Consider the following 18,137-nt stretch of genomic DNA (forward strand, 5'->3'; position numbering starts at 1 on the left):
TTGCTTAAGACACTGGTGGGAGGCACCAAGATGCTGCTCAGATAAATGCCATGCAGGAACCCATGGGTCTGAGCAATCCCTCAAGTTTTGCTCTCAGCATTTCACATGAACCTGCCAGGAAGGTGCAGTCAGTGTGGTGACTTGTGACAGCGGGAATAAAGATGGACTGTGCTGAAACTCTTTAAAAATCTGAAGCCTGTAACCCAGTTCCTGCCCAAATTTAGCATGGTGCGTTGTGTGACAAGACACTGACTCAGAGAAGTTACTCATATACTTGAGTCTTTGTGAAGTCAGTACCTTTCTGGTGACCTTCCAAACTGTTGCCTCAAAAGCCACCTATTGTTAATTTGTGCATGCAGCTTTACTGAGAAGGTTTTGCTGAAAGAAATTTGAATGGAAAGTGCTGTTGACATTCTCATGCCCAGCCCTAATACATCATTTCTGAGTATACTGCATTGCCACTTAAACAATGGTTATGGTTAACTCACAGCTTTATCTACATGTTCTTGAAAAAGTCAATGACTAAATTAAGTAACCTTTTCTAGCAGTGTCCTGAATGGAAGGGAAAAATGTACGTTTTAAAGCTTCTGCATAAGTGGCAAGCAGAGCTCGTAATTTTGCATATGCTCCAAAACAAAACAAACATTTTATTTAAACTTTAAAAATATCTGTGTTGATTCTCATGTCCTGTGGTTTTGCATTAAAGTTTCAGAAGTGAGCTTTGGGGTTTCTTGTCTCATAAACAAATGAAGTGCTAATTCTGTTGTGTGGATGTTTTTATGGATAGGTGTTTTCTTAAACAAATTCAATTGTAAACAAAGATGGAGGCTGATGAAAAATTACTTTCCCTCTGACTCCCATGATACAGCCTGTTCTCCAGCCATCCGTGGAGTCTTACCGGAAATCAAAAAATCTGGCTTGCAAAGCAAGAAAAAGGCAGCACATCGGGTTTTTTTCCTGGCCTATCAAACCTTTGTAAGAAGTAAGAATTCAGATTTTTTTTTAAACTAAATGACCAAGATATTGTGTTTTACTTGAGTTTTTCCTTTAACTGAGGTGTCCTTAAACAAAGGCACCCTGTGTCCAGGGTAGCCCAGGGTGCCAGACCTCCCTGGCTGGAGTGCTCGGCAGACTCTGAATAGCAGTTGTTTTCACTTGTGCGCATTAACTCTGTCTTTGAAAGACATACGCCATGTCAGCACTCCACTATTGCCTCCCATCCATTTGTTTAGAGATTAATCTTCCCCTTTGACAAAGGTAATTTTTAAACTTCAGAGCGGGGCAGCGCCCCTGCGCTGTGATGCGACGCAGAGGACGTGAGCTGACGCCAGGCCGCAGCGGCTCCACGGAGTCGCTGCTGGTGCCCAGGGGACAGGGGAGGGAAGGGGCATTGCCAGGCACAGCGGAGCTGCCGCAGCCCCCCTGGATGAGGGCAGCCAGGAGGGAGCCAGCCCGGAGGGTCTGAGTGGAGCTGAGCCGCCGCTGATCGGAGACGAGAAGGCAATGTGCTGGCTAAAATGCCTGAGTCCTGCTTGAAGCTGCATTTTCACCACAGAGAAATGATGGGCCCGTTTCCCTCAGGACCCTTCTTAATTGGTTTTGTTTAAAAAGAATAAAAAGCAAAGTGCTGACAGGGTATTGTTGGCCGGCCTAATCAGGTTTTAAATATGTTTTAAATCAGCTAACAGAGCAGCATAGATGCTAGATGCATCCCTTCTACTTTGTGTGCTCGGGGAAGGAGGGAAAGAAAAACAGCAGAGCCAAACTTACTGATAGATTTTAATCCTTCCTGGAGTTACTATCAGCTAGGCTCCTGCTACTGTTTACCCAGCTGAGGAGTCTTTAAATGTGTGTCTCCATTTGCAAGGATCTCATCCCATTGTGAATATGGCAATGACTAGACAATGAGGCTGTTACAGAAGAAAGATGAGCTGGCTGCAGCCAACAAATCTTGCACTCTCCATTTACAGGGCTATAATTATCCGAAGTTTTAAAACACAATGCTATCTGCTGAAAGGGACCATCTGGGTGAAGACCAAGACATCCCAATTAAGTGATTGATAAGCAGCTCGTGCTGGAGGAGCACACACCACCCATACAGTGCAGTTCTAAAAATGCCACTTGCGTTAACAGCCGTCTTTAAGGAGTTTGAATGAAGCATGCACTGTGGGAGGGAGGAGATCAAGTGTGTTTGTGTGATTCAAAGTCAGGCAGAATAAATAAGATCAGCCTCCAGAGCACAGTGGAAAGTGTTTTTAGAGCACTGAGGTGCAGTGGTGGAGCAGTGCCCATCTGTGCTTTGCAGTCTCCTGTGTGAGGGCAGTGATTTTGTCCCAGGGGTGTTGTGAGGAAGCATTACAGAGGGGAGGGAGAGCAAACCTCTGCTCATGGGGGGCCTTTGCCTGCTAGGCACGAGAGCAGGCTGTCCATCCATCTGCATTAGGTGATTTGAGTGGAAGCATGAGGGAGAGAAATCTGTGCTGGTGTACTTCATCCATCACAAACTTTGACTGTGGCCTTGCCCTGCAGTTAATTTTTCCATCTGCAATGAGAGGATGTCCATCTGTCCTCCTGTTTTTGACCCACCCATTTTTTTAAAGTTTTAAGCTAAGCTCAGCTCTTGCGGAACACGTGCACAATATCTGATTCAGGGCCAGCGTCTTGTGTGGCACTTTGTCACACCACAGCAACAGAAGATGCAGTTTTGCCCCCTAACACCTTTGCAGTATGGATCAACACTCCTTTGCATCTCTTCAGAGCAGTAACTGGCACCCTGGGCATGGATATGGTCAGAAGTGTGACTCAGACTGCCTGCAGTAAAATAAAGCAACCAGCCACAGCTGATTTGCTCTTCAACAATTGCCCACTGTTGCCATCCCCAGGTTATAAAGCCAGATGGGAGTTTGTGTGATAATCTAAGATGACCATAAGCCTTGCCTTGATTAGTTCTTTTAACTAGCAAAATGGTTCATCCTGTGTGTAAGATATATTTATACAGGGATATAATATTTTGTCTCAGGAGCTTGAATCTCAATTTTAGTGCTGCTGTGTCTAGCCACAACTTTGAGACTTTGTTCTGGCCTGTGGCCTCTCTTGCTAAATTCCTCTTTGGATATTGACTGTTCTCAACCCTCCTCCACCTATTCTAAGAATTGATTGAGGCACATATATCTTTCAAGTAGATTTATTTTCCGATGCTTTTCTATGAACTCATCTTGATTAACAAGCAAAGTTACCCATATATGAGCATTCAAATGGGATGTGGCCTTTATTTTCTACGCCTAGAGTACATGTGACTGCATTTAAATCATATTTAAATGGTGTTTTGCAGGGGTTACTGTGTGAGTAACTCGTCATTTTCATTTGTGCATCACTTTCCCTAAATCTTTCTCTTATCTTGCAAGCTTTTCACGTAAGATTTGTTGTTGTCTTTTGCTGTCTTGCCTGTCTGGCAAAGCCAAATAGAAAGAAAGGAATCCAAGTGGGTCTCAGTGGAAGCAAACCCTTGTTTTTCTAGCAGAAAAGGACCTGGAGATGCTGCCTGAGAGCAGTTGAACATGATCCAGCATATGCCCAGCTGGCCAAAAGGCCAATGGCACCCTGGCCTCTGTCAGCAATAGTGTGGTCAGCAGGACCAGGGCAGTCATTGTCCCTCTGTACTTGGCACAGCTGACGTGGCATGTCAGATTCTGTGTTCAGCTCTGGTCACCTGTAAAAGTGAATATTCTGTGATGGATCAAGGGCTCTGCTTTGCTCTGGGGTTGTAAGCATCTTTTAAAAAAGTCATGAGAGTAAGCCACCTTGAACAAAGAGTCTGCAAATGTAAACATCCCCAGAATCCACATCACTGAAACAACTGGTAAGCAAGCTCATGTGGTTTAACCCTCTAGTGCCCAGATGTAGGTCAGGGCTCTGGGACTATTCCCAATATGTGCAGAAGTTCTATGGGTCAGGCTGTGCAGGATTGGCTCTCTCTGCCCTACGTATCCTTCAGCGCTGTCCTGGGGGACCTTGCATCTTAAAACTTTGTTCTGAGAAGCTTTGATGCCACTCTGCCATGTATGCAGCACAGACCCATGCCCTGAAAATGCTGCTCTGGGAGGCTATAACACTCCCAGCACTACCAACGTTTTTGAAGTAATCCCACTCCTCACACACACAACAGAGTCCATCCCAGTGTTGGAGGGCCTCCACAAAGTGTCTAGAAGCCCCATGGGGCCAGTTCATGTCACACAGGTCCCTGGCCTCTTTGTATATACCAGCAGAGATGACAGCTGCTATAGCAGCAAATGAAGTTTAGAGAAGGCAAGTTCTTTGGCAGCCACGTCCCAAATTATTTAGGAGTTTATATGCCAATGTACTGGATGCTCTTTTACCCTAGGAATTGTCGGAGACCTGGCTGTAGATCATGACTATGCAATATACTCTGTGTGAAACAAGGCCTGATGTCAGTATCAGGTGCTAAAAGATGTTTCTGAAGGATGACTGAATTTAACAGCCTTTTACAGTGCATTGCATTACCTTAATCTGCAGGTGACAAAGGCATTGATGAAGTGCGTGAGACCAATAAAAAAAAGATCACACCTGTTTGTGAAGCCTGTGTGTAAACATAAAACCATATGCAGAGCTGAGGTGTCAATGTTTGAATCAGCTTTAGGAAGACTCCAGTGTCAGAATCTCAAAAGATGATGTAAGATCTTCACTTGAGAAAATACACAGGACTGCTGCAGCATCTCCTAGAAGCTGCTTTCTTCAACTGCAGGCTCTATTTTCATATGAAAGATGCAGCTGTTCCTGTCCTCCCACCACTTTTTCCTGCAGCCTTGCTGAGCTGGAGGGATGTCAGGACCACAAGTTCCTCAAAATGATGGAGTAGGCAGGAGCTGCTTTGCACCCTCTTCATGTTCATCTTCAGGTTTGTATATCTTCATGGGAGATATGCTGTACCCAGATAAAGGTTATTTTGCTCTTTAAGAAGATACTGGATGGTACTCTATGGCACTTCTGTTACAGGAAGTGAGGCTTGATTTTCTTCCTAAATCCCTAAATCTCCTATGCCTCTCAAAAAGGCAGGAGAAAAGCAACTGTAAAGTCAAATAAAATGCCAGCTATACCTCACTGAAATATTAGCGTCTTTGTTTCCCTCTTGACCTAAAAGAAACCTAATTTTCTTAATACCAAAAGTAGAATGGTTGATTCAATTGGCTTCTGCTGTTATGGAAGAATATAGTATTTTTCATGTTGATTCAATTCCTGGACCTTTCTGTCTTCCAGTGGTGGAAACATTTGAAAACTGAGAATTTTCCTTATAGTGAGACGTGGTCTTAAATTACAAAGTTTGAACCTGTTTAAAATATTTCCCAAATTCAAGGTCTGGGAGCTAAATAGTGGGAGTTGGTTAAATCCTCCTAGGGAAACTGGAATTTAAGGTATTTTAAATATGAGTTTCATGTAGCAGTCATAGTATTTGCATCCATTCCATTTGCATCATTAAAGGCTTGCTGATGAGAGAGGGAGAAGTATTTGGGTGTCAGACTTCAGGTTTGTCTACATTTGTCTGTCTTCAGCTCAGAAAATGTCTAAAGGATTTTCTAAAGGCTCAGCTGTGATCTGCCCATTCTTTATGCATTCAAGACAATTGCTAGGCAAATTCCTCTTCTGTGAAATAGTTTCTGTTCAGATAGAGCACAGCTATACCAGAACTTGATTTTTTCCTAGGCTGTTTCCCAGACTTGCCTCAGATCCTCTCTTTTTTTCCAGTAGTCTGTGATCCAGCCTGTTTTATCTAATCTGATCCATCTTGGCCTCTATGCCACGCTCATTCCATGGTTCTTGAATGTTCCAACAGCCTGACTTTGTTGTTTTTCTTGCCCCACGAGTCTCACTCCTTTAGTCAAGAAAAACCTGGGACAGCTATCAAATAAAACCAACAAATTTGGCTTTGCCTGATAATCTTCATGTAACCAGCCCTTCCTTCAGCTTGGTGGAGAAAAAAACCTTCCAAGCTGTGTCCAGGAAGAAAGGACGGGTCTTTGTGTCCTCCATCTCCTTTGGGCAAGTTCTCAGATGACTTGGCTACCTCTGGAGACAGGGGCAGCAAGCAGGCTGTGAGAACTGCTGCCATGGCATGCTCTTCTCCACCCTGACACAAATTTGTCATCAGCTAAGCTCACAGCTGGACCTTCTGAAACTCTGGTCCCCCTGTCAGCAACTGCTAGTGTGGGCCAAGCATGTGTTTGTGTTTCCCTCTTGTGGCGTGCCAGATCCTGGCTTAGTCTGCGGTCTTTTCACTCGTGCCAGGGGTGAGAGCTGGGCCAGCTGCTCCAAGGCTTCAGCTGGATCTGGGATGGCCTGTGTGAAGAGCAGGCAGCTGCTGGCTTTATTGGTGGCTGGCACTGGAGCTCATGAGTACAGTAGGTGCCTGAGTGCATGTAGTTATGGTTATGCAATGCTTTAATGCAATGAGGATATGATTTCTCAAGTGACCAGTCCCAGAAATTTTAAAGTTCTCTGAATTTCTTCCTGGAAGTGACACCTGGGTAGAAGTGGTCCATCTGTTAATTGGCTGTTCTGACAAACACCTACTGAACATGTCAGTCAAAAAAACGAGCACAGTCAACAAACACATCAATCTGACAGTCTGAAAATCATGTGAATTGTTGTGTCTGTGCTACTTACAGCTACTTACTTTCCACCTGGGAAATACCTTGTACTTTTGAGGCTGAAGGTCCACATTATTTGTGATAAATTAAAAAGCTACACAAACATTTTGTAAGTCAAGGGCAAAAGTTGAAATGATAGTCTTATATTTCTGAGGTAATATTGTCATGTAATAAAGCCAAGATACTCTTTAGTCTTTTAAGGAGAATATCTGGCAAATGTCCCCAGTTGATCTCCTCTTTCCTATACCCTGCAGCATGCATATGTGACTGGGAAATTGAAGCACCCAGAAATTCCTGCATGGAAAGGGTAATAACCCTACCAGTTATTTTAAAGGCCAATCACTGCTATCTAGAGTATACTTCAGACAGCTTAAAATATTCTTATTTCACTGAGGAAAAGCAGTGATTAGTATACAGGCCATCCAGTTTGTGGCAAGGCTGTCAGAGCTGAGGTCTAAGATGGGCATAGAGCATCTTGCTGTTTGTCACTGTTCAGATCCAACCTTCCACTAAAAATGCAATTGCCAGAAGAAATGCTGGCACAAGATGTAGAAAACAACCCTCTTGTGGTTATTTCACCAATTATTATTTCAGAGAGGGGACCATATAACTATGGGGCCTCAAGAATAAAAAGTAACAGATGCACACTGGAGCAGAAGCATTAATGTTTGATTTATAGCAGAGAAGCATTTTCCTCCGCTGCCAGGTGTCTCTTAAGTCTGAGCGCTTCTTGCTTTGTTAGATGTATTCTCCTGTAAACACTTTGTTGCTGCTATTACATTTTCCCATGCTGAAAGTCTATCGCAAAGGCTTTTTTCTGAGGCATTGGCAGATGGCAATTAGCACCCTTCATATTCTTTCCCCATAACTTCAGCAGTTTTTTGCCTGCATCCACTTAACAGCTCCAGGCATGCCAAATCGCACGCTTCTGGAGGACTTGTTGCTAGTAGCAGATCTTTGATTCTAAATGCCTAAGTAGCGTCTGAGCTATATTTAGAGCAAGTACACGCCTGCCTATTCATGATCTTTTGTGTATAGCCTGGACAGCTCGGTGCCAGCATGCAGCATAATCAGCTTCTCCTTTAGCGTTCAAATTCCATAGCTCTTCAGACAGGAAGGGAGAGGGGAAAGAGTGGTGGGCAAGGAAACAAGGATAGTAATTAAATATGACTTAGGAAAAAAATCCCTGAATAGCAAATTAGCCTTGCTGTTTTACTAATGTTACTGCTCTCTTCATAAAAGTCCCAGCCATGTAATTATTGCACATTCATAACTCCTACAGACTTTCTAGAGAGTTATACAGTACTGAGTGAGGCTCTGATTATCAAGAAGTTGTCCTCATTTTCCTGGACTGCTAAAGAAAGAAAGAACTGACTACATTTCCTGCTTAACAGCATTTCCATTAACTGGGAAGGCAGGCACCTCTTAAAAATTCTAGGTAGTTGTCCCACAACTTTGCAATGTAAGGATACCTGGACTAACAAGAGAAGCCTACAGATGTAAGATAGTAATTTGGCTCTGGCACTTACTGACTTGTATAAATTCTCAGAATTCATGTACTCCAAGCATCTGATTTTTCTAAGTCGTGTTTGTAAGTACTTAGTTCTGCAACATTAGAACAAGATGTTTCCACTGTGAGACACAGACAAATTCAAGCAATTTGATCATGTAGAGGTAAATAAAAAGATGATCAAACCTACCTGTTCATTCACTTAGAGGACAATAGGTAAATTTGAGTTTATGACTGAGTGTACCACTAACTGTTGTCTCTCTTGTGAAAATGTCTCCATTAAATTTCTAACTTGGCACCTCTTCACAGGGACACAACCTCTAAATATTTTCCTTATAAGCCTCTTAAATAATAACTGCATCTTCCCCTTGAACTTATGTAAAATCAACAAAATACAAGATAAGGCTGTAATTTTCTACTGAAAGAAAAATAGTTAATAAAACCAAGAAGGGACCCTGCCCCTGTTTGTCATGGTTACATTTTTCAGCTATCTGCTTTAACTGGTCAAAGTGAAATCTGAACCTGTTCAGGTGTTCAATGTGGGTGGCTGGAGAAATGGGTGAAGAGCTTGTCCAGCCACTGATATCCAGCTGTAGAGCACAGACCCATCTCGTGAAAACACAAAAATGAAAACCAATTGAAATGTGTGTACAATTCCTTGTAAATTGTACTACTAAACGAGAGAATATAATATGTTTAATAATTTTTACTTTCTCTAAATGCATTTGCTGTTGACTTGCCTTGAGAACCAGCATGGTCATTTCTTTACTGAAGCACTATAGGTTCTCTTTGAGTGAAGTGCAAAACTCTTTGCATGTTTCTGGTTCTTATGTTCTGTACTTCCACTTTTTGTGGTAGTGCTGCTGCTGGAGATGCACACTGTGTCTGACTTCTCCCCACTCGATGGATTGTAGGTATCAGCCTGTGCCAGGAGCGCAGGGTGCTGTGCCTTCAGCTCCAACAGACAGCTGAAGTTTTTAATTCCCTCTGAACAGATGTGTGGGGTTTTCCAGCTGAAGGCACAGGGGGGAAACAACCTGAGCTTGTACTTTGTACCAGAGCCAACTTACCATTTATCCAATAGTTGTCACATTTGCTTCGTTGCAAATTGAAGCTCTGGGAATTAAAGAGGGAGGATTTCTGTCTAGACCTTATTGTTGACATTCTCTGTGGAACACATCCAGTGTCCCAGGGAAGGAGGTCACTTTCTTGAATGCAGATGGACTAAGGCTGTAACATCTCCTGCTGGCCTTGTGCCATTTCCCTTCTGTCCTGCTTTTCTTGAGAGGAGTTCAATTTCTGTCTTCTCTATATTCCTCTGATAATATAATCTTGTTTGGAAGAGATAAGTATAGTCATTTCACTATTAAAATTGACTGTGTACAATTTTTTCTCTGAGAGTCAGAAAATTGGACATGATTTCAGCAATGTGCTTTGGGAATGGTAGGCTATTGATTATTCCTCTGTCATACAGATTGTATTTGAAAACAAGACAGGTCTATAATTCTTTTCTTGATTGACATTTCTGAACCAAATAAATGAGTTTTATTTGTGTTTTTGGATGAACTGTTAAGTAGAAAATGTTCTGGTGTTTTCCCCAGGACTAGAAATCCACAGCTGTTAGGGCAGCAATGAAAGTGGTTTTGTTTAAGTGATGCATGGCCCAAGATAAAGAATTGAGTTTGGAGCCTCAAAATGAAGCTTATGGCTCAGTCCCATCAAGTATAATCAAGAACAAATGAAGTCCTTTTGGCTTTCTTTGTCATTTGAGGACTGCCTTATTTATACATGGTGGGGTATTTTTCCTAGAAATTTTAGGTGATGGAGGTTAGAGTTTTATTGCACAGATACTTGAACAAGGTCTAAATATTCAGAAATAATTTTATAAGTGTACTCAATCCACCACATTAACTTGAGTTTTGCCTTAGCAGGGAGTGTATTAGCTGTTGTTCTGTAGCAAGCAGTTACAATTGTAGCAAAGCTCAAAGTTAATTTTACAAAAGAGAAAGGTGATTTTATTATAAAATAAGCAGATTTTACTTGCTCATACTCCCCTACTTGCATATTCACAAGCTTTTTGAACTCTTCAGGAGCATACAGTGAAAAGGAACTTCTGTCTCTGTATCCTTTCCTACTTCTGAGAGTCATTATGGTTTTCTCATAATTTTTCATCTCTGTGTCTGGGTGCTTAGAGCTCCAACCTTGTTCTTCATCTTCATCACAATCTCTTAGCTGCTGTCCCTCTTTTTCAGCAGTCCATTGTTTTCTCTACCTGGATCTCTTCAGAAGTTGCACATGGCTATTCTGTGATTTTGATGACCTGCAGAGCTGGGTACCAGTGAAACCTTCTGTTGCTCCTTCTGGTGCTTCCCACCTTACCATTCCCCCTCATTCTCCACAGGCCAAACTTAACCCTTCTATTCCAGCTCTCTATACCTCTGTGCCTGTTTTGCATTTGTTCAATTAAAAATTTGCACATAATTTTCTTTGGTACTGCAACACTATTATGAAATAATGATGAACTGCTCAACTATTTCTAGCCTTCCCTTAACACTGTGCTAATAACCTGGACCTCCAGATTAACTGTACCATAGGAGAGAGTGTCCTGGTCCTGATAAAAGCAGTCAGAAAACCCAGAATGTGACCAGCCCCTTAGAGTAGTTGCTTCAATGTTCATCCTTATACAACTTGGAAGTCATTAGAATTGAGGTCATATTTGGAGGTTCAAACCTGATACCTCTTGTCTGAATGCACTTTTGTCCATATCAGAATTATAATACTCCTTGGCATCCCTGATAGTTGGTGCACAGGTAAGTGATATTTTAGGTACTGAAGTTGGAAATGCAGAGCTTTGGTAGCACACTTCTTATCCCCTGGTCATTCTCAGGGCTAACATAAATGCAAAATGAGCACCCTTAAATAGAACTGAGCTCAGAATGGGAAGCCTTCAGTGTCTGAAATCAAATATAAGTAACAAAATGTGCCCTGAGCCCACTCATCTCGGGTGGCACTGGATACCCAGCTGGAAGGAGCGAGCAGACACAGGACCAGCTGTGTCATCTGCCTAGTGCGGGGTTACACACAGGGCTTTTTGGAGCAGGAGGAGGGGAGGTTCATCCATTATTAAAACATGGATAATAGAAACTTTATGCCCCACTGGTCTTGCATTAGACAACATGAACTGAAAGATGAGGTCTCTGCTAATTCAGTGCCTGGTTCTCCTGAGACAGGCTCCCATGTGAGGGGGGAGCAGACAGCACTTGTCTGTCTTGTTCTGCCCGACCCCAACCACCTGAGGGTTCCTGCTCCTTCCCTAGCCATGGCCCCCTGTGACAGCTTCACTTTGCTGGAAGAATAAAGGTGCAAAAAGGAGGAGAAGACCAGCATCTACACAGGCCATGGTCACAGGATGCAAAGTCAGGCACAATGAAACAATCTCCACTCATGCCAGATCAAGTGCTTAATGTAAAACACATCTCCAACTCTCTTCTTGAGCAGTCACCCTAACAGCAGCACTGTGCCCAAAAAGAAGGTGTCCCACAGGCAAAATTTGTGCTTTCAGAGGGCTGGTAAAAGATGGATGTCTTTACATTCATTTCTTGAGGAAGAAGCTAGGACGCCATGGGTTATTCTCAGTAAATAAGAGCAAGCTGAAAAATCCCATAGTTATTCTCTCTTTCTGGTGGCCCCATAACTTGATACGATACGGGCCTTTTTCCTATTAAACTGTAGGCTTTGAGAAACTCTACCCTATGCATGGCTACAAAAAAGTAGAGGAAAGAATGCTGAAGTTAATGAGGCTAGCAATCCATGTCTGATGCAAATATTTGATGTGACAATAACTGCTAACACCCCCTGCCTCTAAGCAGAATGTCCAGGCACCCTGCCTTGAAGTTTCTGAAACCAAACCAAAGGTCTCTTTGGGACATTCTGTAATTGTGGGGTGTTTGTGAATCAGGGATGGTTTTTTTAACATTTAGTGCAATGAGAGACCAACATGTTTTCTCAAAATGAACCATTCCATTTTGTCCCATGCAGGGCTAGATTTGTTTTGGTAATCTGTGATTTTGGCTAAGGTCCCAAACCACTGGCAATGCAAGTCCTAAGCAGATGACTCTTTATGGTAGTTTTGGATACCAGAAGCTTAAATAATGAAGTCCGTATTTTTTTCTTCAGTAGGAAAAATAAAACCATCTGAATGGTATTTAAAACAAAAATAGGTTGAGAATTTAATCTACTGCAAAATTTGAAATGTGTTTCACTTACTTTGAATATTTTTCAGATATGCTGGTTTCAATTATTGAGGAAAACTTGAGTCTGATGTTCAGATAGCAATATTTTTTCACATATTTTTAGTTTCACAAAAAATTTTACTTAGGGTAGGGGATGAGAATTGGAAGAAAATATCAACTTTTTTTTTATTTCTTATTCACAATTCTCTTGTAAATGGCACAAATCAAGCTCTGAGGTGGGATTCACTGAAGTGTTGCAATAAGAGACATTAATTGTACCCAGTGTATATACCATTAGAAACAACTTCTATTTGAAGCATTTCAGGATGTAGGAACAGATCCCTCCCATGTGGTTAGACATAGAAAGCCTCCCTTGTTCTCTCAGAGTAGTGTAAAATGGACTCCCACTGTTGTCAGAGCATCCCTGAACACACACTTTTCCTTCTCAGGAAGGTGTAAAGCCAGAGTGCAGGCATCCAGGGATGTTTCTTTGTTTTCAGGAGGAGCAGAAATAAGCCCTATTGCCCCAGTGGGTCTTTCTTCCCATCATTCTGTATCTCCCTTGAGTTCTGAAGGATATAGTATTTGGAATAATTTGCCTAATTTCAAGCTTCCTTTCCCACCACTCCCCCCACAAAAGTGGCTTGTACTTAGCACAGAGATTGTGTGAATACTGCTTTCTTCCAGAATGAATTTCAAGGTATTTCTCAGAGCTGTGGTTCATCTAAACTTCTTCCACTGATGAATTAAATGTTGTGGCCACTGCCACGACTTGCTCTTCCTTTCATGCTTTGCCCAGTGGGAGACCTGAGTGCATGGAGGTGGGCTTTGTTCTTGGCATAGAGAGGAAAGGGGGATTAGGAAAGTTTTATCTCTATGTCTTTTGCTTCCTTTAGTTAATACTAATTTGTACTGAGTCACTTTTGAGAAGGCAAAGGAATAGATCTGATGCTGGTCCTTAGTCCCTGCTGAAGTTTTTTTTCCCGGTGTTAAATGGCCTCTCCTAAAGGTCTGTTGCTTGAACAGTCTGCAGCTTCCCCCAGGAGGTAGACAGGGCAACATGCAAGAGGTGCAGTTCCCTTGCATCTGCTCCAGGCAAGTCAGATTCTCACCCTGGGACAGTGCCTTGAAAGGAATGACAGATTTTATTAGAAATTTAATGGCACGTGATTTTACAGACCAGCCAGCAGGTTTGATTGCTGCCCTAGCCAACACTGGCAAGAAAATGTGCCATGTCATGGTGAACAAAATGTGTTTTCAGGTGGGTCAGGAGGTCCTTGATGAGCAGCAGGCTGTAGTTTGTGGATTAGGCAGCAAAGGTGTATTATTCACTCTGTTAGAGGCTGCCTGAAGAAATGAAGTCACCATGAACTCTGAAAACCTCTCAGATTGCCAACTGGCTCAGCCAGCCATGCACAGACAGTGGTGGAGGAACCAGCCCAGCCACCTGCATCCAGTGGGATGGAAGCTTGCTGGGGCCTTGCACTGTTGGCAAAGATGCTGTGGCTGTTCCCTGTGGGATGTAATGGGTTGTCTGCCCTTCGTGAGCCTTCCACCCACCCAAGGGGTGAGCTGCAGGTGGCAACAGTGGGGAGCATGCTTTACTTCATGTTTCTGGGGGATGTTATAATGTTCATTTCCAGCCTCTGCAATTTATTTTACACACTGTACATTACTTCTGAAGGAGAAAAAAAAAGTTGGAAAGTATTTAAAACAAGATAAATGCTTGAAATATGGAGAAGTCACAAAGCAAGGAGACAAACATCTTGGGAGGCTTTGTTGAGGTTGCCTGTGGCTTGGGCTTGGTGCAGAACCAGAGGGATCAAAAATGGTAGGAACCATTTCAGTCCTTGTTCTTATTCTCCTTACAATGGAAGAACTTCTTTTCTCCAGCTCCATGCTTTACCAGTGCATTTGGGTGATGGCAAGCAGATAAGTCCACATCAGAATATTTTCTGTGAGCATCTCTGCCTTGCAGAGGAAAGCCCACAATACCTGTGGAGTCTGTGCTGTGGGTACTCACCTCCAGTCAGTGCCTGTTGCCCACAGGGTCCCTCAGCTCTCTCTGCAGATACCTGGGAAGGAGTGGCATTCAACACAAGGGGCCAATCTTCAAATCTTCTTGTCAGCAATTCCCTTCACCCAGCCTCCAGTTCAGCTCAAGCTGTTCTTTCACATTTTTTTTCATTTATGCAGTTACTGGAGAAAAGCAAAACAAATGAAGTTGACTTAAGTGTTTTCCCCAGATTGAAAGGTGATTAACCAACACTAGTAGTTGCCAAGCAGGTGTATACATCAAAGATTATACTAGTGCAGAGAGAAGCTGCTATTGTTGCTGATTACTCCATATATTTAGTATTTTTCCATGTGATTAATTAAGGATAGGATCTTTTCCGTGTGCATGAAATTTCCTTTCATAAACAGGTGATTTTTTTTCCACAGAATGAAGGCCAATTGTGATCTCACTCACACCTGTATAAACCAGGACTCACTCCACTGGAGCCTCTTCATCTAGTCTAATCTAATCTAATCTGCGTGCTTTCAAGTGTGCTGGGCATTAGGGTATCTGAACACCCATGCTTATCCCCAGACACAAACTGATGTCACTGGGTTCAGTCTTAACTCACCATGCCCTGTCTCTCATATATAATTTATCAGCCAGAATGATGTTAGGTGATTTGCACTCTGAAGTAATCATCAGTCAGGCAGCAAGATGATGGATAGGTGGAGGGAGAGCAGATGGTATGAAAGATTAATCAAGAAGTGAAAGTCCGTGCCACTGCTGGTCCACAGCTAAAGATCCTCTTGGGTGTGAAAAATGCTAGAATAATGGTGAGGTATTTGTCTCCTGAATTTGTGCTATTACTAGGAAATCCTTCCATGCTGCACAGCTCTGGAAAGGCCAGGTGCTTTTTTTTGGAGCCTCTTGGGGCAGATCTCGCCCACAACCTTGTTGTGTTGGGGCAGCTTGGCCCCCATCACTTCAGCAATGCTACCTCCTGCTTTTCCCCCATCATGTACCATTTGCTCTGGCACAAACACCATGCCATTCCTCCCTAGTCATCATTTCCCAGTAATTTGTACTTCTGCTTCCCATGCAGAGACCCCTCTCTTCCTTGTCAGGTCACCCCTCCTGCCTATCTGCTTCCTCTTTAGCTGGATGTCTCTTTTTCCATCACATCAAACATCTCACCTCTGGATAAGGGGGATCATCAGTGCTCCTGAGGCAGCTACTGCTCTGTTCCCTCTAGCAATGGCTTTTCTCATATCTTTCTGGAAACCTCCTTCTGTGAAAGATGCTTCATCTTTCCCATTTGCATTCCTTTGGTCATTGTTTTCCTTTCTAGCTTCTTCCTGAGTCATGATTCCCCTCAAACAGTTTAGGTCCTCCTTGAAGAATGGTCATGTATTCTGCAAGAGCAGTTGAGTGTGAGCGGAGTTGAGTTTTCCTGCCACAAACCAGGGTAGGGCAAATACCACACTGCAGCCAGAGCCAGGCAAAAGGGAGGAAGAACAAAGGGTTAGAACAAAGAGGTAGGAAGCCAGTCCCACCATCAGCCTCACTGTCCTCACTGCCACCACAAAAAGCAGGGTGGAAACAGAGACTGATGGTGTGGAACTAGACCTGGCCATGAGGTTTATGCAGGACCTGAGAAGAACCACTGAAACTGGTAATAATAAAAAGCTGAGAGTGATGTGGTACTCTAGACCTCAGCCAGTGAGGGCTGAGCATGGAAAAATAGAGGGGAGAGAAAAGTGTGGATCTCATACCCGTGGCCCTGACCATTACCTCATCAGTAAACACTGCAGCAGCTGCTTTTTCTGCAGCTTCTGGACATCAGTGTCTTTTTAATTGCTTTCATGGAGCCTCAGCACTGTGGCATGCTTGGCTGATGCCTTCAAAGGGTGTCTTCACAGCACAAAGGGCAATAAACTTAAAGACCATTACCTGTATTGGGTAATGGTCTTTAAGTTTAATGGACACTCATTCCAGCTCTGTTGGAGCTCATAGGCATGAGTCTGGGCCAGGAGTGACTATACCTCAAATTTATTTTAAATTAGAGCTTCTGGTTTTGCAGGAACTTTTTTATTGCCGCAGGCAAGAAGAGGGATGGAACAGCGTTCCACCCTTCCAACATAAACGTGTGCTGGGCAAAGCCCACTGTGCGCCGGCTGTGCAATCCTCCTGCAGCGCTTCCTGCTCAGCTATTTCATTTGATTGCCATTGGCCAGCTTTAAAACCTGGGGTTTTAAGCTGCTGTAAATTGGTGCAGCTCTACTGAAATGCGGTTTTCAGCCTGCGGTCTGTCAATCCCTAGGTCTCTGTGAACCGCTCCGAAAAAATCTGCAAAAGGTAACTAAGAAAAGCAAACCCTAACGTCAATAGGCTTTGAATTGCCAATACATGGACTTCCTCCAGAAGGCCATTTTGGGGTGCCAAAAAAAGAAAATTACTGAAGATCATGAAAAGAGTACTGTTTGGCACTAGCTAAGAGTCTGTTTCTGACTATTCATTGACTAAAAAAATTAGTTTGGAGGAGGTGATCAGGATAGAGTAAGCAAATGCTACAGTTTAGGCTCAAAGTTCTATGTGGTTTTTGAAAGGAGACTAAAATACTACCACATATACCTTGTATCTGTTTGTAAGTTGGCCTGGTTGAATAGTAGAAGGTAACAAAATGCTGCTGCAATCATTGGAGTATGATATTTAAGAAAACTCTTGTTCCAAATGTTCCTTCAAAAGGCCTACACTCATCTCTCCTAAATTAAAAAATGAACATTTGATGTAATGTTTTAATATACTTTTATGTAACATAACCTCAGCTAGAAAAAAAAATATACATATAACCTCTTAATAACTTCAAAGCAGTGAAAGATCTTTCATTCTTTTCCAATAGTGTCACATTAATTTTTCTTTTCCTGAGTTCCAAGAGTTTTGTATATTATATGAGCAGGCACAAATATGTTCTTTGCAGTATTTTATTTATTCTTCTCTTAGAAGTGGATAGAAGATACATATGCAGTTTTACAAAGGATGTTGAGACTTAGTGTTGTCCTGCAGAGCAAGAAAACATTCAGAAAGAAAATTCAGAGTTTCTGAAGGCAACAGTTTCCTTCAAGATGTCTAAACAGCTTCCTTGGAGACTGTTACAAGTCTTCTTGTGTTTCTTCTTAACTGTAATTTTAAAATATTACTTCATTCTGTAAAGCATTTTAATTTTACAGATCTGCAAGCTTCAGTGGAATAGGGCTCCATACAAACTTCTTTGAACAGTTCTACTTCATCATAGCCCTACAAGTGCAGCACAGACTGGTGGGGGAGATTTGGAGTAGAGCCAGATACCTAACAAAAGCTCCAGCTGTTTGGATCTGGAATCTAAATTGTGTTTGTGATCAAACTCAGATTATTCTTCTGATATTCTCTAGCACCCAGAGAAGAAAAAAAAATTTCTTTCAGTAGAAGTTTAGCAGTCAGGCCATCATTGCTAGGCTCAAGCAAATACAGTGACTGTACTGAACTAAATGCACACAAGCAGCATTCAGCCTTCTCTGTGGAAGTGATCTGCTTCCTTGAATCTGCATTTTCTCCCTCCCTTAGCTGGCACTGGGTTACAACTCCCTGCTTTGTGACTTGCCCTGAACTTTTCTATTCTCAGACTTCAGGGAGTGTAACCAGTCATTAATAAATGAATACACCTTTTAAAAAAGCAACTGTGACCTTACACACAGAGC

The sequence above is a fragment of the Melozone crissalis genome, unplaced genomic scaffold (assembly GCF_028551555.1).
Source record: "Melozone crissalis strain CALT ecotype California unplaced genomic scaffold, PUWL_Pcris_2 ptg000042l_1, whole genome shotgun sequence".
In the NCBI taxonomy this organism is placed as follows: domain Eukaryota; kingdom Metazoa; phylum Chordata; class Aves; order Passeriformes; family Passerellidae; genus Melozone; species Melozone crissalis.